Source organism: Festucalex cinctus, chromosome 20, assembly GCF_051991245.1.
Source record: "Festucalex cinctus isolate MCC-2025b chromosome 20, RoL_Fcin_1.0, whole genome shotgun sequence".
Taxonomy (NCBI): Eukaryota; Metazoa; Chordata; class Actinopteri; order Syngnathiformes; family Syngnathidae; genus Festucalex; species Festucalex cinctus.
This window is the reverse complement of record NC_135430.1, coordinates 3,607,776-3,617,127: the sequence shown is the minus strand read 5'-3', so window position 1 is coordinate 3,617,127 and position 9,352 is coordinate 3,607,776. Positions and strand designations below refer to the sequence as shown.

The window sequence follows — 9,352 nt, the reverse complement described above, 5'->3', positions numbered from 1 at the left end:
AATGGAATATATAGGCGTTATGACAGCAATCAATGGCTACTCATTTTGTGTGAACTGGGTGATTTTTGCCACAAAAACATTGGCGTTGACTTTCACATCTGTTAGGGATTTTGCACGTCACAAAAAAAGCGATTGGCAAAAATTGCAACAAATTAGGTTTAAACAAAAACAGTAGGTTATATAAATAATGTAGAATAACTGAAAATAGACAAAAAAAGTGCCAAAGGAGAATTTGAGACTTGAAGTTTATGTAAGTTTTTTAATTTATTTATTTAAATATTTAAAATGCAAAAGAGTGGACCCAGATAGCAAAATGTGGTTGAATCAACGTTGAAATATAGTTCGGCTTAAGTGTTGAATCTACGTTGAGATCTAAAGTTTAAATTATACAGAAAGCGCAAGGTTGATAAAATGTTGAGTCAACGTTTGCTTTCCAACCATATATCACTCAATATCAATGTCGTTTCAACCATAATCTAAATGAGAATCTACATGCATCTTTGGTTGATTTTACATTGAATTCTAACGTTTAAATTAAACAGAAAGCGCAGGGTTGATAAAATGTTGAGTCAACGTTTGCGTTTCAACCATAAATCACACAATATCAATGTCGTTTCAACCATCATCTAAATCAGAATCTACATGTATCTTTGGTTGATTTTACATTGAATTCTAACATTTAAATTATACAGGAAGTGCAAGGTTGATAAAATGTTGAGTCAACGTTTGCTTTGTAACCATATATCACACAATATCAATGTCGTTTCAACTATCATCTAAATCAGAACCTACATGCATTTTTATAGTGAATTAATGTGAGGAATAAATGTTTTAAGTTAATCATCATTTACATTGGAATTTACATCTAAATGTACATTATTATTATTACTATTATCATGCACATTAATATAGAACAATTTTTTTAAACTAACAAAAAATATTGGGTTAGTCCACTAGAAAAAAAAAAAGTTACCGTATGTTTTTCACCTAGTGTTTCTGCAGATGTCTTACAACTTACTTGGATGTATTATTAGCTTGTTGATTTCCTTAACCATACTTCCCCATATGTATGAAAATCTTAGGACAGAAAATATGTTTAATATTCAAACATTTATTAGAAATCAAAACACAGTACTTTGTAACTGAATTCTGGGGAGAATGGAGGCAAAGAAAATAACACCCGTTTGGCTTCTGCCTCAAATAATGTTTGTTTTTATTGTATTATTCTTTTTCTTGACAAAGGAATGAAATAAACATGAAATGAACTGTAGGAACATCAGTGTATAAAGCGGTAACCATTTCACTTTGACTGTACGTCAGTCCATAAAAAGACACACTAAATTTTGACTTGCGTTCGCAGTTGCGTCCAAGGCACTAGCATTGCTTGGGATGCCACCGTTACGCTCATGAGCAAAACGCAGCCAATGCTTGACAGTAACACCAAAGTCCTGCTGAGTCAGTGTACGGTCAAGCTGTCGAGCAGCAACTGAAAGACAAGATTACAAAAGAGAAGAGAGTTAGTATCCAATACAATTTATTGTTTTAGAAAAAAAGCTGTTCTGTTGTTACAGTAACTATCAGTAAGTATTAAGTAACACTTTTTTGTTGAATTTGACAATGTTGGTAAATACATGCGATGTCAATATAAAAACCACTGTAGATTTATTTTAGTTAACTCATTCACTCCCAAAGACGTATTTATACGTTTTTTAGGTTTTTGTTTGCTAGAGTTTTTGTATGAAGGCTTTGATGCAGTTTCTGACCTGAAGTGGAAGCTTAAAGCGATGGTAGTTATTACAAAAAAAAGTTTCATTCATGAAACAGATGAAGCACACTTTTTTTTTTTTGTAATAACTACTATCGCTTTAAGCTTCCACTTCAGGTCAGAAACTGCATCAAACAAAAACTCTAGCAAACAAAAACCTAAAAAACGTATACGTTTTTGGGAGTGAATGAGTTAATTAGGACAATTACAGAATGTTGAATGTGCAATGTAACTAGCTACTAGCATGAAAGTGTGTCGTGTATAGTTAGGTACATTGTTTATTTTATTTTCTAGTTTTACTACGACTTAAAGAGGGTAATGGTCAGAGGCCATTGTTCAAATTAATAGCACAAAAGGAAAATGAAGTCTGGTTATTTGGAACGTCGTTAACTCGCTGTCTAGCTGGTGAAATTTAGAAGCTTCGGAGCGAGGACAGCATAAAGATGAAAAGGTAAGGGGAGTAGCGGTGAAGAAAAAAAAAAATACTGATTTTTACTGAGCTAAAGAAAATAATGTTGACATAATTTATTAGAAATGATTGACTTGTTTTGATAGCCACTGCTGTTGCAGGCAAACCTCGTGTTCCAATAAAATATTTTGCAAATATATCGAGTTGCGTATGCCTAAGCCAGGTCATGCTGCACCTTCACAAATAATGGTGCGACTAAATCCTGTGCTGTGCGAGCAACCAAAAATGTTACTCGCACCAGTGCTAGTAGTGGAAAAGTTAGTGTAGAGCCCTGGCCTGATGGAGTCCATCTTGACTGCAATATATTAATGAAAAGACAAAGATACATATACTAATTGCTGTTTTTGTGAAGTATCAATGATGTTTTTTTTTTTTTTTCATTGATTTCGGAATTGACCATTCTCTAATTAATAGATAAATAATGTCTATGTGGAGCCGCACTTTTAAAATGTGTCTTTTCTTAGTGTTTTTTTTTTTAAAGCTTTTTCTGGGAATTTTCAGTCATTCAAAAATATTTTTGGACAATTCAAAACAATTTTTCAGTTATACAAAAATGTTTTCGGACAGTCAAACCCTTATTACGAGGTTTCGGGTATTGGAAGGATTCTGACTCCATACCCCAGGTGGAGTGATTTTACACAACAAAAGAAAGCAGCTCAGAACATTCTGCTCAACTCTGTCTTGTAATAAGTAGTTTACATAGGCGATAACTCACCAAACATACAGTCTTGCATCACTGTCTCCTTGAATGCCTTCTTGCCAATGCAACACTTGTCTTGCTTCCCTGCCCAGTTGTATTCATTTAACAGCCCAGGGCATTTGTCATCACAGTTGCCATCATCCGTCTGATTAGGTTGTCCGAATTGGTGCCTTCAACGACAGCCAGGTGATTAATCTATGAGAGACGACATTATTATTATTATTAATTTAATTTTTGCACTCAACTTTTGTTGATAGAATTCTCCCGATGCCTGAAGATTTTACTTTTAAGTAAATTACATAACCTTTACTAAATTTTGCAATATTCATATTAGGGGTGTTAAAAAAAATCGATTCGGCGATACATCGCGATACTACATCGCGCGATTCTCGAATCGATTCAATAATCGGCAGAATCGCTTTTTTTTTTTTTTTTTTTTTTTTTTTTTAGGATTCACACCTTGAGCATGGAAGAATGTTATATGAACGGAACATTAAGCCTTAATATTTTATTTTAATGCTGTTCAAACATGAAACAGATTACAACCTCTAAGACTGAAATTTCAGATAAATAAATAATACATTTTCATATAAATCTTACACTCTACAAGCTTACTGATTAGTATTTTCTAAATTTGAATGAAAAAAAATCGCAACAATCGACTTATAAATTCGTATCGGGATTAATCGGTATCGAATCGAATCGTGACCTGTGAATCGTGATACGAATCGAATCGTCAGGTACTAGGCAATTCACACCCCTAATTCATATACATCACCCCCTCTCCACCCCCCAGATGACTAACTAAATAACTAAATGACTAAAACTGAAAATAAAAATAATACATTTGTATTTCATTTTTGAATTGTATATTTTTCATCCGTTTTTACTTTCACTTTTAGTAATTTATTTATTTATTTATTTAGTCATTTATTTATTTTGAATTTTGGCAGTTTTGGTCCTCCATAATTATGCCTTACAAATTGGTAAAAAAAAATAAAATAAAATAAAAAAAGTGTGCCAAGATTTATGATGATTTGGTTCTACAACAGTGACCTTTGAAAAACTTACCAACTACGAATACAGTATTTCCCTTTCTTCCGGTTGGTCCCCAAGCACCGCAAAAAGGGTTGCCTGAAACAAACAGAAGACCCTGTTCAACATTTTTTTTCACAATGTGATTGTGTTCTTTCATAATCATAGTAGTTATTATTACTCACAACTTAATTTAACAATGGGTCTAGGTACCTGTTGTAGAGCTGTAATTGTGTTTGTAGTCTTGAAAAAGTGAGTTGTGCACCTAAACAATATCAACAACACAGCATGTAAGTTTCAAACTTACTGTACAAGTCAGCAATGTGTTACCGCAATAATATCATCACAATCATGTAGTACAGTGCGCAGAATCATTTACCTGTCTTGCGCTACTCCTCAGAATGGATTTTGTGGACAGAACATTTTGAAGAAACACTCAGAGCCTGAAACCTGAGCACAACCGATATTCTATTAATTATTATGTTATCTTATATTATGAATTCTGAAAACATACCAACATTACCTTAAAAAAATTTGCACTTTGCCCTCTTCCTCCTTATAGGTAAGACAGACCTCTGCATGTTCTCCTTCCCCATTAAACCTGTGCCAAGTTATATTCTCTGTCACTAATTTCAACATTTGGATGTGGTGAAAGGTAGTTCACCTAAGCTTTCTTCAGATTCTTAGAAATGAATATTTTGAGTGTTTGTTCACTTGTTTACTTACCAAAGAGGTTCACCAAGCTCTGGCCAAGGTACAACATGCCTTCTTAGTTTGAATAAGTAGTAAATTACTAATTAGCCATCTGGTTTCGAAGACGCTGGCACCACCTGTACGCCATGTGACTCGTCAAAACAGCACAAGTAACCTGTACATCAACAGACAACAAATGATATTAAAAGCAACAAAGTACAACATTTACACCTTTGTTTTATTATAGTGTGAAAAAAATGTGTTCATTATAGGCTCAATAATTAGTAATTACTAAAAAAATACTTTTACTTCCCTCAACAAATAAATATCCTGAAGCATGATTCGACTAGATTTCGTGATGAATTAAGTTATATACAGAAGTTAAACAAATTACAGATAAACCTTACATTACTATACAAGTGGACTTAATTTACTTTAAAAACTAAACCTAAAAGAAAACGCTATTCAATGTTCTATCTTCAACTGTTAAACCAGCCTGTTAAAAACGACTGAAAAAAGATACATTCTTCATGTAAACGCTCCTGTAGCGCTTCAGTGTAGTTCGTTAGCTTACTAGCATATCAGCAACATAGCACACAGATAGGCTTGTAGTAACTCTCATTGTTAAGAGGCCGTCGGAATTAGCAACTTAGCTTCAACGTTTAGGATCATTCGAAACAATTTCTTCACTAAAACCACCTCTAAAGACCAATATGCTTAGCGACCCAACTGACAATGGACATGGTGATACATATTTGTTTTATTGAATGTAACTTTTACCGACCTGAAACACAGAACGTCGACGTTTGGATTCCCGCTCTTAGCACGGCTGTCGGCAATTTGAAATTCTTCTTCTTCTACGCTGTGTATGACTGTGTGTGTCAGTCTGGTTAGTAGCATGTCCCGCCATCTAGTGGCGTACTGTGGAACAGCGATCCAATAACGTTAGAAAGTACAGTAGATATTTAAATCAACTCGATTAAATTAAAATTGTATGAGATATATAATAGATTTTTAAAACATAACCTGGGAAATGTGTGTAACGCATAAGTCATTCCTCTTTTGTATTTTTTTAATATAATATTATGCACACAATGTACATATCACACAGCACTATAAAAAATACATAATTCAAGCTCTGCATATTTTACAATACAAGCTGAATATTATCCCAGAACAATGTAATATTTGGTGCTAGTGATAATTTGGTACCTTTTTATATGATTATACTCGCAGAGTTGCGTCTCAATAAAATAGCTTCATTACAATATTGCCCCCTAAAAGCTTTACCTCTGAATCAGATTTCCACTAAATGTAAATAATTATCTCTTTCATATGAATATTCATAGTTGTTTTTATTTTAGAATTGTTAGACTTAAAGTTTATGCGTTGCAGGTTGAAACAAAACTGGTCAGATAAAATGAGATTTTCTCTGATCAGCCAGTGAGTGCACCTAACTAAATATTATGGCATTGAAACTATTAACGGGAAAAATTAGATAACCACACACGCACGCACGCACACACCAATGTCTGTGAAGTCAATTCAGTAGTTGTGTCAATATGAAGCCATAAAATATCAAATGTAAAACATAGGAAAATTAAATACTTACCCTTGAATCGCTACAAAGAAATGGTGAACGCACGTTCGAAGAACTTCTCTCTGGAAGCTTCATGAAAGTTCGTTCACAGAATTCACACACAAACTTTGATTGTTTGACCAGAAACATATTGAAATGTCTGTGTGATGATGTATTAAAATTCTTCTTAACATCTGTTATGCAAATAAGTATGTGTAAAAAAATGTGTGTAGAAAAAATAAATAAATCTGAAACTGCATTTAAGAGTGGGACAAGACTGGCTATACATATGTGGCCCAGAGTTGTAAATTGATAGCTGGGCCAGATGCGTCACACAGCAACTGGCCCACATCCTGTTTGCCAGAGTCAAGCCAGTGCCACCTTTGCTGCTCCTGGGCCATGTTCGGCCCACATGCCTTATGCCAGTGTCGACTGAATGCCACCTGTGCCGGACTTATGCCGGATGTGGGCACATATTTTTGATGACTGGGCTGAAATGCACAAACTAGAAACTCTTACGTGTACAGTTTATTTGGTGGAAATGCCAGGTGTTTCGAGTACATTCAAATAATTTACAAGTTTTGCAAATACAGTGTTCCCTCGTTTTCCGCTGGGGTTAGGTACCAAAAAATACCCGCAATAAATGAAATCCGCAAAGTAGTTAGCTTTATGTTTTATATTTATTATAAATGTTTAAAGACTCTAACACCCCCCACCCACCAACCTGTCCCCAAAATACTTCCCCTCCCCCTCTCCTAGTCAATTTCTCAGCTGAAGGGGAAAAAAAAACAAGAAGGGCAAACATAGATTCAACGTTAATTAAACATTGACCTTTCAAACGTTTTAATTCAACCAAAATACAACGTTGATTCAATGTTATCTTTTAAACACAAACTTCAATGTTAACATAATGCTGTTGAATCAATGTTGATTGACCAATCAATCTTCAACCGTAACCAAAAATCATCCATTTTAACCCTAATTCAACGTTGAATAAACATCTTTTGCTATCTGGGGAGTCATTAAACATCCATTTTTTTGGCCCCCGATACCGATACCAATACCCAGCTTTGCAGTATCGGTCGATACCGATACTTAACTTTTTTTTTCCTCAACATGAAAAAGCTGTCCTGCTATTGATTCAGAGCATTCAAGGGCCAATAGGATATCTTAGATCGGCATGCAGTGAACATGTCACATATCAGTGAATGTCGTGCATGAGCAAGACACAAGATGCTGCATCCAAAATCCTATATTAGGGTTGGAATTAATAGTATTGGCATGTTACCTGTGAGTACTAACCGATACCGATACCAGTGTTTTAATGCAGTATCGCTGCCGATACCAGTATTGGTATCGGAACAACACTATTTATTACCTTGATACCTGATTTATCTCTGATCAATGAATATTAATATTCAAGGTAATGTTACCTATCTTTTAAACATATTCAAGGACGCATCTGTTGAGGAAGGACGCATCTGTACTTGCTCCTGCACTCGCTCGTGAATCTAACTACTTGTTGATTTTTGCATTGGGATTTTTAACTACATTGTTGCAGAATGCCTGGCGGAAAAAGAGCTGACGAGATTGAGGAGATAAAATCTTCTCTTAAAAAACTCAGTGGAATGGTTGCCGAATTACTTGAAATGAAGAAGAGCATTGAGCCACTTCTTCAGGAAATACAGCAATTGAAGAAAGAGACACAGGAAAAAGATCGACGCATTGTTGCCTTGGAACAAAAAGTGGATGATTTGGAACAAAATCTTCGTATCAACGATGTGATAGTCACCGGTATCAAGATCAAGCCGCGCCGTGGCCCTTTGAGAGCTGCGGCTAGCACGAGCACGGAAGATTCTGACCAACATTCAGGGAACGAGACTGTGGAACAGCAAGTGACACTTCAACTCAGAGATTTGGGATTAACTGTTGATCCTGCGCACATTCAGATGTGCTTTTCGCTTCCAACTGGAGGGACACGACCACCGGCAGTTCTGATCAGGTTTGTTGACAGAAAGAAAAAGATTGCTCTTCTGAGAGACCGTCACAAGCTTCGTGGGAAACATGTCTACATCAACGAAAATCTCACCAAACGAAATGCTGACATCGCCAAAAAGGCTCGACAAATGAGAAAGAATGGACTTATCGAAAGCACGTGGACAAAAGACTGCCGAATTTTGATTCAAACTAAAGATAACTCTGGTCAACTAAAAACCCGAATCGTGAAAGGAGCTGAGGAATTGGCAGCGCTTGAGAGACAACAGTAATTCACAATATCACAACAACAACAACAACAACATCACTAATTACCCAAAGCTGGAGTTGTATATGATTATTTGCTGACTTTGCCAAGGCTAACTCTTGTTTATACACCTGCATTGATAACATGTATTGCTGTTCCCGTTTGAATCTAAATATTGTCTGGCTCGAATTCCGTTTGGACATTTGTTCTAACAGTCAAGGCTACATGATAAGGCTGTATTGTGGCTCTAATGAATCTGCTGTCAATACGCAAAATGGGGGTTGGTGGTCTGGTTCCTGGAATGCAGCTGGCGTGGGCCGCTCTGCTGGGTGAGCTAGGCTGGGCAGCGCACAGGAGTCATCAGATCCACAACATGCTAGCAACCAGTGGTGCTACCTGACCAGAATCGAGTGCTGAAATTGCTTGAAAGCAATGGGCCGAATGCAAGCCGATCTACTCTTCTGGAAAGCACAACATGTGTGAAAGCTGATCCGAGGTCAGCGAAGACCCTACTGGTGACCCTACTGGTATTGCCTTGGCTGCTCGCCTGGCAGGGTGGGCTTGCTGGTGGCGTCTGGGGACCGACTCACCAGTGCCAAATGACTGGGACTAGCCACAATCTACACACGGACATTCAAGATGAACTGAGCGAGCAGTGTCTGGGATAGTATGGGATGGATAACGATAAAAATTCATGACTATTCTAAATAATGTATATGATTGATGCGTTATAGTAATGGGTCGATGGGGACGGGTCTCGAATAAGCTTCGGCTTCTACCCGTCAGCCCTTCTTTCGGATGTCAATGTTGCAAATGATTTGATGTGATTGATGTAAACTGTAATGTGTCCGAAAGGAAAAAATGAATAA

At 36.3% G+C, this 9,352-nt stretch overlaps 1 long non-coding RNA gene across 1 annotated transcript; it reads right to left on the bottom strand.

Moving 5' to 3' along the window:
• Positions 1-1,183: 1,183 nt before the first annotated feature.
• Positions 1,184-6,748, bottom strand: LOC144009629 (uncharacterized). The gene is made up of 8 exons (XR_013280989.1): positions 5,447-6,748; positions 4,696-4,837; positions 4,493-4,570; positions 4,349-4,419; positions 4,183-4,234; positions 4,006-4,068; positions 2,950-3,129; positions 1,184-1,486 (listed from the first exon to the last, which is right to left on the bottom strand). It is a non-coding gene; the product is annotated as an uncharacterized LOC144009629 (long non-coding RNA).
• Between the last annotated feature and the right edge of the window lie 2,604 nt (positions 6,749-9,352).